This window comes from Aphis gossypii, chromosome 2 (genome assembly GCF_020184175.1).
Source record: "Aphis gossypii isolate Hap1 chromosome 2, ASM2018417v2, whole genome shotgun sequence".
NCBI lineage: Eukaryota > Metazoa > Arthropoda > Insecta > Hemiptera > Aphididae > Aphis > Aphis gossypii.
Genome location: NC_065531.1, coordinates 81,554,226 through 81,576,438, shown reverse-complemented (window position 1 = coordinate 81,576,438; position 22,213 = coordinate 81,554,226). Strand labels below are relative to the sequence as shown.

General features: G+C 26.5%; 2 long non-coding RNA genes across 2 annotated transcripts; one reads left to right on the top strand and one right to left on the bottom strand.

Moving 5' to 3' along the window:
* Positions 1-14,873: 14,873 nt before the first annotated feature.
* LOC126549960 (uncharacterized) lies at positions 14,874-17,275 on the bottom strand. The gene is made up of 3 exons (XR_007603937.1): positions 15,508-17,275; positions 15,194-15,411; positions 14,874-15,102 (listed from the first exon to the last, which is right to left on the bottom strand). It is a non-coding gene; the product is annotated as an uncharacterized LOC126549960 (long non-coding RNA).
* A 1,656-nt stretch (positions 17,276-18,931) lies between these two features.
* Positions 18,932-20,641, top strand: LOC126550126 (uncharacterized). Its single transcript, XR_007604172.1, has 3 exons — positions 18,932-19,268; positions 19,352-19,837; positions 19,902-20,641. It is a non-coding gene; the product is annotated as an uncharacterized LOC126550126 (long non-coding RNA).
* Positions 20,642-22,213: the final 1,572 nt, after the last annotated feature.

The following is a 22,213-nucleotide window of genomic DNA, read 5'->3' as shown; positions in this document are numbered from 1 at the left end:
TTTTGATTATCCGCTAATGATTATTTGAAATATGGGAGTCCATTACGCTACACTCTGTATATTTAGTAACTATGTTATTTATAAATGTTGTCATAATCCAAATTTCGGCTACTCTATTTTACATATTATGTTATTTTAAAACTTAACTATGCAATCATTTATACATATATACATATTGAAATATTTACTACAGTAGTTCTTAATATTATATAATAAATTTATATCGCGATTAATAAAATTTTATTTATAGATATCATATCTACGAACCTTAAATTATAAAATCATCTATACTTAATACAATATATTTTATTTTACAACATATCAAAGAGACAATAATAATATAGGTATTCAAAGGTATTGATTCAATGTTTAATTAACGTGAGTTATTTGAACTCATTTTGCATAATTCAATTGTTACGTTTAAATTCTAGTATAATTCACATTGCATAAAATAATTGCAAATAAAATAACAATTAGGTAATTATTAGCAATAATAATAATTAGGTTTATTATATTAGATACATTGATGTACGTAGAACCTGAACAATGTTAGATCGAGGCTTGCAATTTGCACAATACATTCGTACCACAAATTTAGTGTGCAATAAGAAAGCATTTTACAAAATTCGCATTTTAAAGTGGTACTTGCACAATTTTTTTGAGATTCAAATATGGTCAATGAAAATATCTAAGTTTTAAACACCATTAAACCGAATATTAAATAACAAATTAAACAAAGTTTGAATCAAATAATAGAATTGGCATTTTTAACGGAAAACGAAGTTCACGGGGTCAGCTAGTAAAATATAATATATTATTACTAAGCGGTTCATAGCATAATAATATTTAAATTATTTACATCTTATATAAAAGTTGCAATATTTCTATTGAAAACTATGTAACAGTATACAATCATAACTCATATTTGATTTATTTTGTAAATTGTAATTTAATAAAACGTGAGTAGAATAATGAACAGTGTAAAAATAATATTTTACACGAAAGACTGCTTAAAAATGAAAACTAATAAAAGACAATTGATAGTTTTACATATTTAGCTTACGTTACAAGAAATAAAACCTCATCATCTAGAATCCCTCAGTCAGTTTCACTTAAACATATCAAATAATATGGTGAATATTTAATAACAATATATTATGTTTTCTATAAAAGTGGTAAAAAATAAAATATAGTTTGTTTATGTGTGACTTACGACTGACACAAAAGTTCACATAAAACGTGAGTGTTCAAAGTTGGTAAAATTAAAAAATTAATAAACTCGTTACTATTAAAAATTATGTGAAGCAGAGAAGCCAATAAAAATGTTAATACACAGTAAAAATTAAATTTACTTCGGGGAAACCTCTAAATACCGGCAATATCGTTCGCCGAGATGTTTCCGCTATTCGGAGGTTTCGCTATTGAAAGTGGTGGTAGGGGAAGGAAATTAATGAAAAAAAAATGATACATAATATAATATATTGTATTATTTATGTGTATATTAATATTTAAATTAATTTAATTACATAACATGACGTGTAAATTCTTATTTATTATTTATGTATATTATAAAAAAAGTAAATAAAAATCAAAAAAATCAATATTTAAAAAAAAAAAGTAGCTACTTTAGTTTGTTCAACTATTTAACGTGTCGTCTCAATTAACATGCCAAGTCATTTTTTTTTCCACTGAGCTGGAGACAATAAATTAGTATTATGTATCTCAGTGGAAGCAATTCATTTGAATATTCTCTTAATTGCTAACAAAACACTTATCTATTTGTAGTGTCTCGATCATTTTATGATTTAAAATGTACATTTCAATATAACAAGCTTAAAAAATGATTAAAATGTAGCTATCAACATTTCTGTAATTAGGAGTGTCCAATATTTAGAAGTTTTCTCTATAGATAAGTATGAAAAATATCCCCGTTTCAAAAAAATGGTCTACTATTTGGAGACTTCCACTTTTTTATTTAGAAGTATTCGTTAAGGGGGGTTAATAGCGGAAAAAATTTCGGTGATTGGGTACTGGTAGTAAATTTAATTTGTATCGCGTATTAATATTTTTATTACGTTCACTGTTAATGTGTACTTACTAAAATATGTATGTATATCGTCACCTATTACTAATACAAAAATTATTTTTTTTTACAAACAAATAAATATTATTTAATTTTAAAACTATTTAATAAGATCTGATATTAGATTATTTAATACAATAATTTACTTAATAATATATATTTATAAACACAATTATAATATAATGTACTTACAATAATAATTTGCTACTTTACTAATATTTCAATACTGTGACCCAAGGTTTTCCAACCTTGGGGTCTATAGTTTTTTCCATATAAAATAAAAGCCACCCCCAGACTAACAAAATAATAATCAAATTTCATTTAATATTAAAATAATAAATTATAATATTTAAAATGGCATGTATATAATATATATATATATATATATTATTTTTATTTAATATTAATCATTCAACGTGGTGTTTATATAGGCCAAAAGAATATATTATTTTTTTTAATTGATGTAAGAGGGACATACATTTTTTGAACATTTTGAAAATGTTATAATGTATCATATTAATTGCTTATCAAATAAAGCTTTTTATATTATATAGTTTTAGTTTTAACTATGTACTTTTATTACTATGTATACCCATTTTAATATTATATAGGTGTTATTATATTGAATATAATAATATAATAAATTAAAATTACAAGTCATTAAATATATATCTACTATATATACCGTGTATTAAATTTTAAAGGTAACAGGAAATATTTTGAAGTTCAAATGCATGACCTTGATTTTGATTCGGGTTTTTTTTACAGGATACAGGACATATAAATACATATTTTTTTGATAAATTATAATTTTTAACTTTTTTTTATCTGCGCATTTTTATTTTACTGCCCGTTAGGCATGCCAAGATAAAAAAAAAGTTAAAAATTAGAATTTATCGAAAAAATATGTATTTATATGTCTTGTACCCTATAAAAAAAAACCCGAATCAAATTCAAGATCATGAGATCGGAATATTTTCTGTTACCTTTAAAATTGAACACACGGTATACCTTTACCAATATCTAATATTTAACTCGGTAATAAATGTACATTTTTTTCTTTTATTAAAAATGTTGTATAAAGTATTTGAATATATTTAAACTTGAAAATACATTAAAACTAATATTTTCAAAATTTTCAAAAAAGATATATAGTATAAAATGGGATCAGAAACTACATTAACCTAGTTCTATACTTCCATATAATCATTTTTTAATCCAATAAATATTTATTAATTAACTTAAGTTTTGTTAATTATAATACTAAATAAGTATGTAAATATATTGTAATAAAAATATTTTTATTGTTATTTGTACACATAAAATTATAATTGTTTTACGCTATTATATTCCAAAACAAAAAATGTTGGAGAAAACAGGAATCACACCAAATTTGTTTTTATTAGTTGAGAATTTCAACGTATAAATAGGGAATTTTATGACCGAAAAAACCAAACATACTTTTGGTTGGGCGCTATTAGATCAATAATATCAATAACAGACATTAAACATTTGCACAATAATAATAATATTTATAACCCATATAAGTTAAATTTAATAATAGTATAATATAATGCCTATTTAAGAAGATAAGATTTTTTTCAATATTAAGATCTTATACAGAGATGATAGTATAAAAAACATATTTTATAAGTGTATATTAACTTAAAAAATATTAAAAATAAATATTTATTTTATAAATTGTTTAATTTTATAAAATCTTCATTTAAAAATATAATATAAAAATGTTTAATTCTATAAACTTCAACGTTTTAAATAATATATAAAATCTTGAGTTAACGTTTGACAGTCAATGTTTCGATTGAAATCCATGATTATTTATATAACCGAAAAAAAGATAAAAATATAATGTTGAACTAAAAAAAAAACAACGTGAAATGAATCGAAAATTATGTTTTCCTTTCATATTCTGTTATTATTTAGAAAATGTCTGAGGAATTTTATAATCAATCGATTGAAGTTCTTAATTTTATTTAAGATTTAAAACCAACAGTTATCATACTGTAGTTTTGTTTATAAAATGCAACTTTAAAAGTTTCTAACCTTAAAAAAAACAACGTGGTTTAACAAATATGCAAATAATAAGGTATAACAACACATAATTAGTGACGTTTAATTGTAGTTTTATGATAATTTAAATTTATAGTAACATTTAGAATAACAGCAATTAATAATTTAAACATGTTTGGTGTATGTTGGACGTCCATTACCAAAAGTTTTATTCTATATCATAAAGTTATCATGTTCTTAACTCAAATAAAACCGTAAAATATGATTACATAAAGTCTTTATGAAATTGTAATAATATTTATATAAGGAAACATACGACGTTAAAAGTTCTATATTTTGTGGATAATTTAATGCTAAAAAATGGTTTAGTAGAAATCACGATAATAATACGCTAAGTTTAAAATAGGTACATTTAGATAATATTTTTAAAAAAATTACAAGAATTTACGAAGTTTTAATTAGTATAATAATAAATTACAATAACAGTGCTAATAATAATTTTATAGTAATAAATCTTAAATAATAGTTTTACATTTCTTGAAATGTCCACATTCTTAACAAAAAAAAAATTCCTTTCACGTTATTCTCATATCGTAATATTATGATATTTTTTGTTTTGTTTTCATTTGTATTCCTAATAATTTAAGACTAGATCATCAAATAATAAATGTATAATAAGGTAATTAAAAATATAAAATATCATACTCAATGAGCATTTTTCATCTATGAACTGTCATATAAATACTGTACAATAATAGTACCTACGCATAATCGTGTGCTCTTTATATCACTTAAACATTAATCGTATCTGATCGTCAATTAGTAGATTCATAATAATAATAATATAATATGCACGTGAAATATTTATAATATATACACCATCACATTAAGGGATTTTTGCTCCAATCTATTTCATAAATTCCAAATGTGTATATCTATACACATCCGAAACATCGCATTCTATATAGAAGCAAATACGCATAAAAGTATTTTTTAGTTTCAGTTCGTAAAAAAAAAATCCTCTACTAAACAAAAAACTACAATTCAACGGTGTATTATATAAATTTTTTATTTTATGCTTTATTTTAATTATGGTTTCAACCAAAACTGATTCAAAATCATTCAATTACCACTATAATAACACGATGTACACAACATTTTGGGATATTGTAAATGTGTATGTAATTATCATATTACACTACTTTATGGTCTATTGTTAAATATTTAGAAACGTAGAATACAACTAACTAACTTTATCGTAGTTTAATATTTAACGCAATGGCATTATTTATTAAGTTTACTAAAAGACAAAATATGTTTTTCTAAAAAGAATATTGACATAATGATATTAATATATTATACACTAACCTTTTTTTGACAAATTAATGGTAAAATAATTAATTATCTATATAAATTATCAATTATAAATGACAAGACAACATATTGTGTAAGGAATAAGTAGAACTTTTTAGGTTGAATAATATACATATAGGATTAAAATTTTTCAGTTTGTAGCTAGTCAACATTAATAATAGACCACATAATTTGCCTGTCACTTAATTTTTTTTAGTAAATGAATAATTATCAAACACTTAAACACTTTAGATATTCATTAATACTTTTATGCAAAAATTAAACATTATTAAATTTTAATTTCTGAAATAATAGGTCCACAGTTCATACTTCAGTTCATGGTACCACGCAACAAAAACATTAAGTACCTTGTATTGATTTTTGACGGAAGACCTTATTTTTAATTATATCGATTATGTAAATCCGTATAATAGTTATTATTTTTATTATTAATACAAATACATTTTTTCGAATGAAAATAAATAAAAGCTTACCCCTTTGTGGGGGCTAGGTAAATTGGGTCCACGACAATCTGTGTTCATTTTGAAAGCAGTAAGTTGAGTCCCGAGTATAAAATTGTTGTAGTTAAGTTGGGTCTCGGCTATAAAAAGGTAATTGGTAAATTGGGTCCTGGCTATAAACCATTGACGCAATTAGGTCTAACATCTTATAAATTTAAAACTTTAATATTTATACAATTTACTTTTGAATAATTCTGTTACAACAATACGTCATATTGAATATAGTGGTACCTATACCGCCCGGACACCAATTAATTCTACGCATTATGTTAATGTGTATATAAATAAATATTCTTATCCCAGATTTTATTACACTGGACATAGTTACTTTTCTCCAAAAATGAGATACCGTAACGTCGTAACTTTGAAAATCTAATTAAGATACGTATTTATAAGAGTATACAAAAAAAAAATAAAACTGTGATTACAGAACATGCGTCATAACTCATAAATTTAGGTTTCATAAAATATTGAAAAATGAAGTACAGAGGTCAGAGATGAACGTAATTTGACATATTATATTATTATTTAGCGTATATTTTTTTTTTCCGGGACACAATTTTTTAAAATTATTTTTACCATATGATATTTATTTAGAACATGATATTATAAAATCACATATATTTTAATTTTTATATTTTTTTTCCTGGGCTTCAACTTACCTATTTTTCAGGGACCCAGGTTTCCAAGAGAATGTCCCGTTTTCATACTATGCGTTTTTTATTCTAATAATGCTACTTTAATTAGGTAGGTCAGTTTTTATAAACTTAAGATAAATATATATACTATATACTAGGGGTTGTTAAACTTTTTTTGGTCACGATCTACTAAAAATATACTTCACCTTTGAGGATCGACTTCCACAGAAACATTTTTTTATCATTGAATAACTATAATTATTAAGAAACATGTAGGGCGCGTGTCCCTAAAAATAAATTCTAACATGGTCGACTTTGATATTGTCCGCGATCGACTGTTTGGCCGCCCCTGCTGTATACTATATTTATATACTTAACTTATTCTTATGTCATAAAAATTTAAATTGATACACTTAAAAAAATGTGTTTGAATGCGGTGAAATTTTTTAAACATAGATTTGATAAGTTTAAAAAACCATGTATTACATTTTAATTTAATAATTTTTTGACTACAAAAATTTATGATAAAAAAAAAAAAAATTGAAAATTGAAAATGTCAATTAACAGCTCAATAAAAGTCGAATAATTTTAAAATTATATTACGGATAAAGAAAATGAAAAGAAAAACAAAATGGACATCGCTCATTGAACTGAAACAATAGGTATATAATGTATATCTACTTTTAAGTTATAAATACTATGAGCACCTCTGTATGTATAAAAAAAGTATTATTAGTACTTATTACTTATCCACATGGTGTAGTTTTTATAATGGTTTATATAATATTAGGCATCACATGTGCCCACTCTATCTGTAAATTGTACAGCTGCTATTAAATGTGTACAGAGCTTACCATTGATTTGGTTGTGTGAATTAACGGTATAATAATTAATTAATATTAATTCAGGCAAGCAGTATTACGGCTAATTCGTGGCTTATAATATTTAATGTGCATCATGTTACAAGTTGAACCGAAGTCATCACTCATCGATCTCTCGGACCCATATCACAATTAGGTAATTGAGAAACCTCTATGCTTTGTAGGCTATATTTTATACTAATGACCAGTCCGGTGACATAGACAAGTAAATATAATATGATAATTATTGAGAATTACGTGAATACCTGCTAATGTCGATGGTAATGTTATATCATGACTAATAATAAAATGGAACGATAATATTATAAAAAGTTAGATAGGTAAAGGGACGTATCTTAGTTGGGTTTCCAGTAATTTTAACGACAAAAATAAACTACTAATTAGATGTGACTATAAAAATGGTAACATATTATGCTAATTGTCTTTAAAAAAACAATAAACATAATTCTGAACTAGGTAAACACTTGAAATATTTTTTTAGATTGCAATGTAATTCTGAAGATCGAAAGAAATTGAGGATTGTTTTTATAAAAGATCGTATGTCCATTCAACCAAATGATCAACGTATAAGAAATTTCAAGAATTTATTGAGAAGGAAAATATGTTTTTTTATGAACCCAACTAGTGTACCTATTACCTGTAAAACACTGGGACTTAACTAGACTAAATAAGATCTTGGGTATCCACAGTGGTGTATCAAAAAAATTTGGCCTCCTGCAAAAATAAAAAGTGTTAAAAATGGGCCCCTAATATATTGTTATACCACATATAACCTTATAACCAAAGTCCCCAAATTACCGTGCACCACACAGCAACTTGGAGTCTGCGGACCCTTAGTTACGCCACTGGGTATCCAACTAGTAAACGCCGGATATAATATCATTGAATTCAAACTTGACACATATAATATTATTACATTTTACATACTGAATGAAGTTAAATAGTTTGAAAATTTTGATAATATATAATAATAATATGATATAGGTATATAAGATAATATATCAACATTTTAATTGAATCTATCTCTAGAATCTAGATAAATAAAAATGAAATGTTGTTTGTCGGTAAGTGCATTGCTAAAGATGGAATAACTGATAAAACTCATTTAACTCATTAAAAAAATATATATATATTTGCTATAGTTCGAGTGAGATTTTTACTAAAAGAAAAATAGCAAAAGTTTTTCAAAAAAATTGAAAATTCGGAAAAAAACTGATAATATTTTTTTCGATGCGATTTTTGTGTAAATAAAAAACCTTATCAGAGAAGTTAAACAAGGTACCTCAGGTCGTCAGAATAAGTAAGAGAATAGACGCCAGGCTATCAAACGATCAAAACGGTTTCCGGAAGAGCAAAAGACCAGAGAAGCCATTTTAGTTCTAAGAATAATATTTGAAAAACAAATTGAGTGACAACAAATTACTTATATGACCTTTATGGACCTAGAGAAAGCTTTCGATAGCATAAACTGGGCAAGGCTCTTCAAAACTTTGGAAGAATCAGAGATCAATTTTAAACCTAGGCGTATCTTTATAAGTTTTATGAAGAACAATTACCATCATAATAAATATAAACTCAACAAAAACAACCGCTGGAATCCAAAAAGGTGTGCGACAAGGGTGCCCACTGTTACCTGTGTTATTCAATTTATTTGTTGCAAAAGCAATAAACGACATAAAGTTTTAGTTAGTTCGAAATGAAACTGGTGTCAAAATAAAAAGAATACTTATACCAATACTTCACTTTGCTGATGATATTTTCGTTATCACAAAATCTGAGGAAGACCTACAAACAGCGTTAAATGTAATGAACGCTTAAAGATTATGGTCTGAAAATAAATAAACAAATGTAGACAAGACTTAATCCCTAGTATGCTACAAAAAAATACCTACCATCTATTAATATAACACTAGACAATAAAAGAATTGTCCAGATAGATTATTTTAAGTACTTAAGCAGCATTATAACAAACGACGGAAAATCAATAGAGAAAATCAGGAGCAGAATAGAACAAGTAAAAAATTCATTCCTTAAAAATAAGAAATTAATAACATCTAAAAATATGAGCATAGTTACTAAGAAAAGGTTCATAAAAACATACGTCTGGAGCGTGGTCTTATACTGAAGCGAGATGTGGACACTAAATAAAAAAGAGAGATATATTAAAAGCGCTAGAAATATGATGTTGGAAAAAGATGCAAAGAATAATTTGAACTGAGAGAAAAACAAATGATGACACCTTGAAGACAACAGGATAAAAAGAACATTATTAGATACTCTAAAGAGAAGAAGATGGCGGATTATAGGACACACGTTGAGGCATGGAGATGAATTACACAGCTTAATATTTGAAGGAATGATAAAAGGAATACGATTAAGAGGAAGACCAAGAACAAAATACATTAGCCAAATAATGCAAGATACAGGAATCGCTATTTGCAGGGAGCTCAAAGACATGACGAGTGATAAAGAAAGATGGAGAAGACATTTGTTGGGAATAGAAAATTTGTTATAAACCAATCTCTGGATTGAAGTACAAATAGAAAAAAGAAACATTTTAAGTCTATTCTATAATATACAAAGCTGAAAATTGGTTTATTTGTTTAAACGTGCTAATCTTTACCAGCCGAATATAAAAAAATATTTTTATATCTTATTGCATAATTATTGAAGAACTTAAAAACTTTAAGATCTATTTAATGTTATAATACAATGTTTAGTGTCCGAGCAAAAATCAAAAAAACATAAAGAACACTAAGCGAAAATGAAGTAAAATCGCAGACATAGATACTACATAAAAATATGAATGCAACATAGATAATTGTGGTCCGATATCCTCCAGAGTGCCAGTTAATGATGTGTAACGATCGAAATTCTAATATCATTATTATTATAAAATATTATGCAATAGCGCTTTCCGTCCAGCGGTCCCCTCTGCATCTGCTCGGAGACAACACCGAGATCTACACACACACACACACACACACACTGTCACGTATGCCTTGTAACCGTGGTTCGGATTTAACCAGCCAACACTGCTCTAATTAACATCTCATTAACGGGGTATAATCAATAATAAAGCACACCAGCCAAACATATAATTACCTATCAAACTTATGTAACCCTTAATCCTTATATATCGCCGTCCGGTGTATAACCCGCCAGACCACGGCCATTTATTCGTTACTATATTTTCTTCTCTCCGCCGGACAACATAATATGCCTAAATAAAACAATAAAATTATCGAGGGCGTCTCAGGGACGACGCTCGACGATACCTACAAAATAGTAGTGTAATTTTATTATTGCTGTTTACATACACCCACACATTTGCCGGTGATTTCATATTATTGTTAATTATACATACATTCATCTAATGATGACCGTTGTAATATTCACCACGATTGGTATTGTGCATATATATCCCTTATATTTACGTATTACTTATTTTTATACACGCCGGTAACCGATCATCGGAGCCGTGCTTACACGTTGGGCAAATAATAGTCCAATTTCATATTATAATATATCATTTGTTTGTATTTTTTTTGTTCAGTGACCTTCAGTTGCAGCAAACTTTTTATGCCGTATAGCTTTTCTTGGCCATAAATTAAATTGCATTCTTTTTTCTCAAGTAACTAATAAATATTCAAAATCTACAACTATATGTCTTAATTTTTTTCTATTTCGATTTCTTTATTTTCTATATACAAAATCCCGCATGCTCCGATTTCCGAATCTCGACTGTAGGTTGGTGACCTATACCAGCTTCATCAATGGACAACTTCACGCCAAATCTGGGTATGGCATCGTGCGAGTTGTTACAGATGAAATACGTAATTAGGTTAAGTTTTAAGGCTAACTGGGTTTTGAGGTGCTAGTAGACGCTACTAGCTAGTAGATATTATGCTTATAAATACGAATGTGTATTTATATTAATAGTCAATAGATATTTATTTTTTTTTGTGTTGATATTTTTTAGTTAATAAATAAACAACTTTTAATGAATACTGCATAATATTTTAAAGTTTGTTAACTTAGTGCAGTGGTTTTCAGCCATTTTTTATTCGCGTACCCTTTTGACCTCTTTCACCACTATTTCACGTACCTCAAATATCAATTTAAAATATAAATAAACGAAAAATAATTTTTCGCGTAAGCCTTGAGATCATGTCACGTACCTACCCCGGGGTATGCGTAACTCAGGTTGAGAACCACTGACCTAAGGATAATTATTATTTCTTATTTATAGAAAATAAAGCATTTAAATTTCTATAAATTGGTCAACAGTAGTCAAAATATAATCACGTAAATACAATAATTATTAATATTATTATTTAGTGAGTATTTCAAGTATCTATCCGCAATTATTAGGTCCTCAATTAAATAAAAAAAAATCATTTTTTTCATTTACAACTGGTATTACGATAAAATTCTTGTTTTATAATTTTCCTGGTTATTTTAAAAATCACTAAGAATATATTACTCAAAATTATTAACTAAATCCAATTTTCTATCAAAAACTATTTTTGAAGTTGATAATTAAAGAATATTTTCTGTCTCAAACGGTAAAATTATAGATAAAATAATAAAATAAAAATGTACATCAATATAAAATCAATACATCCATTGCACTACTCAAAGTCTTAAAGTATATTTCGTGATATGTTTTCAATATTGCTAATAAAAAAAATTATTTTATAGTGTTATTATACGTTTATTAATAATAGCCGACGATGTATATTTATTATAGTATTTCTTTTTAATTATTATAATAATATTTTCCATTTATACTAAATGATATACTATTATTAACTTTTGAATCAATACTCTCTTTATAAATGTAAACCAAAGTAAAAGGATCATATTACTATAAATAGGTAATGTCTTAAAATAAGTTTTTATAATGTCATTGCGTATAGGTAGTAAAATTCATAAAATCCGTAAAAGCTTTAATTTCCAACGAATAATGTTTTTGAGTTAGAAGAAAATAATTAACATTGTTAAACTGTAAATTAAAAACAAAGTATAGTTTGAATCCATATTAATTTATTATGAGGTACTTAAACTTAAATATTTATGATATTGGTTACTTGGTAATATAGTAGTAGTATATTACTATAAATGTACCTACCTAGTATAGTTACTCTCAAGTTTTTCCATAGCGATAATTTTCAATTTTTAAGTAAAACTTCCAATTCATGCCTCAGAGTTTAATCAAATAGGAAAAAACAATATTCTGTTCATTGTATATATTTAAATTATTATAATAGATACCGTGTATTTGTAAAACAATACTAGAAAACAAAAAAAACTTAAAACATTAAATAAAATTATTGAACCTTTTATTGTTTGGTTTATTTGTAGCTCCGTGATTGAAGATAAAGTAAATGATTATTTTCTGACCACTTTTTATCAATTAAAAAAACTGAGATAAACGGCGTAAATCATTGTACATCATTAAAGTAATTTAAGTTGAGGTGCTGAAAAGTAGTTTATTTTAAGACTTTATTTTTATGTAATGTACAATATACATAATATACCTATATATTTATACAAAATTATGTATGCGATTTTTGCACTAAATATAATTATAGTATAATGAGAATACATTTAAATAAATAGAAAAAAACAATTAGATTGTCGTGAAAACAAAAAAATAATTATTAAAAGTACATGTGAACAACCATATAAAAACCTATAGATGTTATAAAAAAAGCTATATATTATACTCTCTGATTTTCATGGAATCTAGTGATATAACTTTTATTGAAAACGGACTATCAATTTTTAAGAACGTTGAGAACAAACAAAAAAAAATAATTATTAACTAATGCAATTATTCAAAATCTAATGATTGACATTTATAAATACTAAACTCTAAGACCGTATACTCGAATACTTTATATTTTTTGTGCCATTACCTACTTTTTATTAAATGATAATCACTTTAAATTATTTAAGTTGTAATTTTTATCATAATATATTTCCATACATCGATCAACACTTAAAATGAAAAAATCATTAACCAACTAATTTATGGTATCTAAAAAAAACTAATTAATTGAAATTTCCTATAGGTAAGTAATTTTCTTTGCTACAGCACAATCCATATTATAACATGGTATAGTGGCAGAAGGGGTGAAGATATAAAGATATAGTAAAACATTAAATAAAAAACTAAAACAATTGCACAAAAATGTATAACAAAAATAATTTATAACTAAATAATTCTAATTCTTTTTCATCGCATGCAATCATCAGTAAAAATATATTTTTATTAACATTTAAAGTTAGAATTTTAATCAGTTTCATAAAAATCGTGAAAACTGGCAATTCATGAGGCAGTTAGAAATTTGTAAAAATGTTTACACACATTGAAAATTCAATATAAGGTTTTCTATGAGTTATTCAACCTATATTTAAAACCAAATTCTAATTCTCCTTAAATGATATATCGCTTTTTAATAAATATTAAAGATAGGTTGGCATAATTATTTTAAACATGCGTTTGAAATTCAAAGTTAAACAAAATTCTTCAAAATCACAAACATTTTAAAATTAAGTATATTGTAGTAATAAAAGTATAATATTTTTAATATTTTTAAGTTGAGATTTGTTAATATAATACTATAATACGATACTTCAATTAAGTACTTCATAATTCATGTAATAACTAAAAATCTAAAATAGTAAAATATACACAAAAAAATAATTTTTATAGATTTTTAAAGAAGTTAAAATTTGAACGAAATTATGAGGATTATAACGAGAAATAATCATGTTCATTTTTTTTTTTTTATTATTTAAGAACATTAATTGTAATGACTTAAAATGGTTACATAATATAATATGAATTTTACTTTAAGCAATTCAATTTTCAAAATGTGTAGATAAAATTTTAGAACAAACTATTTATGCCATAAACCTATTCAAATTATTTTTATGGTAAAATAGTTTTTTCTTAAAAAGTCAATAACAATATTATAATAATATGACTTAAATTATAATTATTATTATTTTTATTATTATTATAAAAATTATAAAAATTAAATGCTAATAATATAAATCTATAAAAAAATCAAGCTAATACATATCTGTACTGCTAATATTAAAGTTAATTATTTTAATAGCAATATTAAAAATTTTAGAAAAATTTCTTTAAAGGCATATTTTAATGTTTTGTGTGGGTGAGTGAATACTTTTAATATTGACCCTTAAACCTAAAATATTCGTGATACTACTACATAAGAGGAAGATTTCAATTTTATTTTTTTAATTTTTTTATTTTTTAGAAACAATTACAGATGATATGTTTCCAAAACATTTAAGTAATGTAAAATCAATTCTAGTTATTTCTACGCTCTTTTTTGGAAAAATCTTTTTGCCGTGTTACTATCTTTGTATTACCGGAAAATATATTTGTAAGAGTAAATACATCTACAATCTACATAGTTCATATTTTACCAAATGAATATTAATTTGTTTTTATCTTGTAGCACAACATCGACCAATAAACCCATTTCTGTGCGAAAACTTTCTTGAATGTACTTTTTTCGTTGTGCAGAACTTAGCTTTCGTGCTGGTGTTCTAACCTAAAATGTAATTTTTAATGTTTAAATACACTTTGTATTACAATTAAGTTGTAATTGATTAAAAACATTTTGTATATTATAACAATCTTACATATATGCCAAGTTTTGCATTTCAAACGATATGAATCGTATAACAAACATTCAAAGAATCGTATTTATGTGTGAAGTGTGGCCGGTCTAAATTTCAACGATTCGTGGTTAACTAATCTATTTTTTAATTGTTCAATACTATTAATTTCTCTCGGAGAAGAACCACAATTAATATAACATTTTTGACTTGAGGTGTCTATCATGGAGTTACATAGGTACCTTTATAATGATAACATTGATAACACAAGTACATAATAACTTAAAATAAATATTATTTATTTAAAATACATATATACTATTTTATAACTTATTTACCTTTCCGCCTAGTACCAACTATTGTTACAACTGTTACTTTTTTGCCATTAAATATTATATGTGAAGCCCACGAATTTTGTATTTGGTTTTAAATAGTAAATACTTGTCAAGGAACTGCTGTCAAGAACTCATAATCATATTTATTAACATGAGTGAGAAGAAAACTATATGACAAACCATATTGAATATAAATCTAACAATAATAATAATTATAAAGACAGCGTGTACAACTGTCACAATTATTACGTATTGTCCATTAGAAATTTTATTTGTTTCAATAAAATTAGATAAAAATTATGTATTAGTTTCGTGTATTTTCCTATCAGCTTATCAGTAGATATTTAGACTTCTTATTTTGATATCGTGGGTATAATTCCCGGAATGCTAAATTTTTATTATTTGGTAATTTTAATTAACCTTCAGAAACTATTTCTAATGCAAAATCTCTTTAATAATTTTGTTACTGAGGGTCTGTAATGTATAAGTTGGCTATACTGTATAATATGAATATTGTGTTGTAACGTATTTTTCATGTAATGCTAAGAGAGCGTTAAGTAGCATTTGTGTATTATGTTCGTAGTGTAGGCTCGCGTGTTAAATATGTATTAATGAAAAATTAACCACGTGAGTTACTTATTGTATCCAAACGAATCTTTAGTCTTGGAGACATTACAAGAGATTTATGATTAAAAGAAAAGCCGTTAGTAGTATGCTCAGATAGTAAAGTTCAAAATATGGAGTTGAAGCAGTATTCTCGAAAGTAATTGATGGGTTATAAAAATCAGTGTTATTTGCATCAAATTCACTATTACCAGCGGAATAAAAGTAAACATAAGGAAGTGTTAGAAATAGTATTTGCATTAAAAAAATTTCATAAATATATATATGGTAACAAATCCTATTATGTTTATATACTAAAGCGTTAAGAGAAATATTTAATCTATAGAAAGGAACAACAGTAGTACCTAACAGGTTCAATGTTACAGAAACGTGCTGTGTTATTATCTATGTATGCGTATGATTTTCGGTGTAGACCAAGTAAATAAATACTAAAAACCAACTCCTTCAACATCACCCAACATACTATCCATTTCTCTTAGTAACATCCGAAGAGCAGAAGCTACTTCATTAAGCAATCACTTATACATATATACCTAATCCCTTACGTGTAGTAGTGAGTTTTTGACTATTAATACTTAAAGGCAACTGTAGGTAGGTATTGTTGAGATAAATCTAAAGTACAAAATAGTTTAGCTCTTTGGAATATAATAATTAATTAATCATTTACCTAAAAATTGGTTATATATCAATTTTTAAAAATGTATTTAGTGTCACCTTGTAGACTGTAGTTACCACAAAATCTAATTGACCCATCTGCTTTACATACTGATACAACAGATGTTTTCCACTCAGATGTTTCAATTACTACTAAGATTATCTACCTTAACCAATCTATTTAGTTCCTTACTGACTTTATCTTTTAGCGCAAAAGGTGACGCGGACCTGGCGGAGGTTGATTGTAGATCGTCCTCGCAGGTGTATGGTTGGCGTAACCGTTGCCGATGGCGTGCTGGTGATGGAGATGATGATCGGTCGATCTCCGTGGTCGGACGAGGGCTGGCGTATCCAACGTGGGATGATTGTCGGTCGTGGTTCTTACATTCTTATAACACGGGCGATCAAACACCGTGTTGTCGCGTTGACGTTACGTGTCGCAGAGCCGCGATTGCCGGTGACTGGTATCGTCCGGCGTGACTTGTCTTCCCGTCCCGCCTAGCCTTTGGAGCGTTGATGGGAGTCAACTAAGTCGTATCGTCGTAGGCCGTGGTGGCGGTTGATAAGGTGCCGACCGGTCTCTGCGATGCCTGTATTTTGTGCTGGCGACTATTGCGTACCGCGTCAAAGGTAATACTACTCTTGGCTTTCAGAAAATAGGAACGGCATCACATTTTAAATACATTTGAACATTTCATATTGTTTAAGATTAAAATAGCCTAACGAATCCTTAAAAGTATGCTGATGATGATGAGAACTTGCTTATATCTTGATATGATAATGAACTTATTTCATATTGTATAAAAAATGTATAAATCTAAATTATTATCAACATCCTTGACTAAATGATTAATTTTAACTCAACATATTATCTTAACCTAACCGAATTTTTTCCGATTTAAACATTAAAATTGTATGCTTATTATCAGGTTTGGTGTGACCCACAGCACCATAGCAATAACAAATTATTTGTTTTTTTTCCAACATCACCATTTTGTGTACTGCCAGCTTTCTCTAAGGTACACATCCTTCCCTGTTAAATTTCCCATTTGGACTTGAAATGCTTCTAGTATTTGATTGACTCCACTCGCTTATACAACTTGTAATAAAATGACTTAACAGCTGCGTTTTCAGAGTGTCATATGCATATACTTTGTTTAAATACTATTAACATACAACATTTACAATAATGATGATAATAGTTTACATTATTTTCTTTTATACACTTTTTATTGTTCTTTTGAACATAAAATGAAAATTTACATATACACACGTAGATATACAGGGTGATTGATTAAGCGTAAAACACTCATTATCTCAAAAAGTATTCACTTTTTTCAAATTTTTTTTTCTTCAAAATTTTAGATCTACACTGTTCTAGAATTATATAATTATTTAATAATTTTCACCCTTATATTTATTAGGTAAACCTCCATCAACTTTTGATTTTCAAATAGCAACCCATACTAAAAATTTCAAAATTTAGTAAAGCTTTTTTTCTTATGAATTATCACGTTTAAATTTTCAATTTTCGTTAATCCGTTGACGAGATATAACTCCTCAAAGTTGGGGTGTTTTTGGAGGTGTTTGTGTGTAAATGCGTTATACCTACCGTGAAAATTAGAATTTGTATGCCCTAGTGTAAAAAATATTACGTTTTTCAGATCAATTCAGTAAGTACCTTACCTACTGTAAACGTAAGTTGGGCCCCTAAATGCATTTTATAATGCCAATTTAACAGGGTTCGCATAGATCACCCCATTGAAGGTGTTTGCAGCATTGGTCATAATAATACTTATCAGTTATAAATACCAGAAGCTATAAGTAATAAATTCGATATTGTTCAACCACAAGGTATATCGTTGATAAATGATAATCTTTGTACCTACTCACTACAATGACGTGTTTTCATATCATATTATAAGACTATTACTAACTGTATTACGTATTTACGTATTTTCCTATCATATTATAAGACCATTAATAACTGTATTACGTATTTTCACATCAGCTGTTATTTGTATTGTTCTGTGCACGATTACAGATATCATGGTTTATGGTTACATGATATGAAGTATACCTAATACTTGGTTATCGTGAAGCACATGGCAATACGTTGAGTATCAGCTGATAAACGGTTATGAGGTTATAAACTTATAAGATTATAAGCACGATGTGATTGTAAGATTTAATAATTATTGAATTGGCTCGAATCGAGTCGTTAATGTTAATAAAGTTTTACTTTTTAATATTTATCAGTTTTAAGTGTTTAAATTTTAATAATGCACATATTATGTTATAATAAAGTTCAAGTTTAATATTTACATTATAAAAAGTTCTTGAATATATTTTTCTTATCTACCACATATTGTATTTTATTTAATATTTTAATCAAATAAGCAAGTACCTAAAGTGGTTAATCACATGACAATTGAATACTTGGCGAGTAGGTACATAATATAAATAATATTATGTACAATTTGTTGGTAAGTTTTACTAGTTATTAGTTTCTACAATTAAATAAATAATACAATATGTATATCATTAAGTTAAAATATTTTGATTTCAGTTTAATCATTTATACATCTACAATTGTTGTTTAAATGTATAGCATATGGTTTGCTGTTACCCAGTGGATAATAAATGCGTTGTTATATAATCAAGTATCATAGCATTACATAAAAATATTACTAACAACTAAGATGTGTCAGCCAGTTATTGAGTTTTGTTTATTTTGTTACTTCAATTTGGCACATAGATAGTCCTAGACTATTTATATTTACTACAAACATACTTAAACAGATGATTTAATTCATAAAAAAAAGTGATTATAAAATAATTCATACACATAATAATATATTATGATTCCAAATTGGAATTTGAATATGCAATAGTAAAATCTAATATCATATACACTTTGGAAGATCTTCTATGTTAAAATGATATTTATACTACCATTTCCAATTACATTTAAAAATACCAATATTTTGATAACAGTGAAAAATAAAATATTGCTTCACGTATTAGATTTAAATATGACTACAAAATAAATTAAGTAAGTATAAATTTGTTTAACTGTAATTTTATTTAATTATTATACTGACAAATAAATTTTTTAGGTGTAATCAAGTTAATAATTGCAAGAAGTGGAAAAAAATCTATTAGGATTAACTGCACATTATAAATTACACATATATATTATGATTCCAAATTAGAATTTGAATATGCAATAGTGAAATCTAATATCACATACACTTTGGAAGATCCTCTATGTTAAAATGATATTTATACTACCATTTCCAATTACATTTAAAAATACCGATATTTTGATAACAGTGAAAAATAAAATATTGCTTCACGTATTAGATTTAAATATGACTACAAAATAAATTAAGTAAGTATAAATTTGTTTAACTGTAATTTTATTTAATTATTATAATGACAAATAAATTTTTTAGGTGCAGGTTAGGTTAACCTAACCTATGCATACACTGCAACTTTATTATATTGTTAGGTAATATATGTATAAGTGTTACTTAAAATCGATTTAAGTGTCGCCTAAGCCCAGTTTTCTATACTTTTGAATAATTAAACCTAATTTCGCATACATATTTGAACATACGATTACACTCTTATAGTAAAATATTAACATCATCTTTAATGAAAATGGTTAGTAAGAGGCAAAAACTTCATAAAACAATCTTATTTTATAACATGTAAAAGTATTTATTTTTTTATGTAATATAACATTGTTTTTATTTGTCAAAATACACCTACTCTAACTGTAGTTAAGAAATGGCTCAATTAAATATACTTACATACCTAAGTATTATTAACAAATAATAATATAATTGGTAATAAAATAGTATTGTAATACACTTACTTAATTTAAAAGTTTATACATAAATTATAAACATAATAGGTATGAAATTATTCAATTGATTATCATCTACATTTCAAATTAATTAGACGACATTAAATAAATATAAATATTTAACTAACGTCAAATAATAAAATGAACTTTTTAGCTTCACGACTTCACGAAAAAGACGTTTACAAATTTAAAATTATTTAAACATGGATTCATAGATCAATATAATATATTTATTATAGTGAGAAATTATTGTGTACTGTGTTATCAAAATTATAACATGATAAGAAACAAATAACCTACTAATAATGGCGGATTTGTGGCTTCAACATAGATAATAAAGATATGGATAGGACATATCGGTCTTATCAACGGTATTTAAGGGGTCCAGTTGAGGCCAAACAAGTATACCTATATAGAGTATCAATTATCATTATAAAAACGCCTCAATTGCCTTCCCCTCCAGGCACGCGGCCTCAAATATATTTAACATAGGCGTGGCCTATCCATATCTTTATTATCTATGGGCTTCAAACGTTTATATGGTTAATATAGGGAACCTAGCAATCTAGGTTTATTATCTATATCTGTGGTGTATTGTTAATCTTGAACTAGGCGGCTTGAAGGACGGTATGTAGTGGGGATTACATGCGACAAGACGTGATAGCCCAATAATCCAATTACTTATAATATGTATGTATAACAATAAAAGTTATTGTTGGAAGTAGGTACACTGATAATCATTTATCACCATTATACATATCTTTGGTATCGAGTTAATTATTGTAACTTCTGGTCTTTATAAGCGATAAGTAGGTATATCAATAATATCATGTCCAATGACCAGTGGCATTATTAGCGTGGGGGAGAACTGTGCAATATAATGGGGTATTTTGGGGCACAACTTAAGCTTAACTATCGTACTTACGGAATTGATTTGAATAGTTTATTATTTTTTACGCTGGAGCACAAAAATCCCAATTACTGCGGTCTGCAGTATTGTCGAGGTATAACGCATTTACACACAAACATCTCCCAAAACACCCTAACTTTGAGGAGTTATATCTCGTCAACGGATTAACGAAAATTGAAAATTTAAACGTGATAATTCATAAGAAAAAAAGCTTTACTAAATTTTGAAATTTTTAGTATGGGTTGCTATTTGAAAATCAAAAGTTGATGGTGGTTTACCTAATAAATATAAGGGTGAAAATTATTAAATAATTATATAATTCTAGAACAGTGTAGATCTAAAATTTTGAAGAAAAAAAAATTTGAAAAAAGTGAATACTTTTTGAGATAATGAGTGTTTTGCGCTTAATCAATCACCCTGTATATATATATCAATATTGTGTGAGGGGCAACCTGATTTGAACAGCCGTGCAGTTTGACGGCGCAATGTGTCGTCAGGTATTGCCCGCTCACTGGCGATCGCCGCCGGTGTACGATAACTGCCCCGGCAAAGTACGGGCACTAGCCGTGCGATGATAGTGGACTGTATAAAAATTATGGAAACGGAAAAAAATGTACGAATGTGGGAAACTGACAATGAGTTTACAT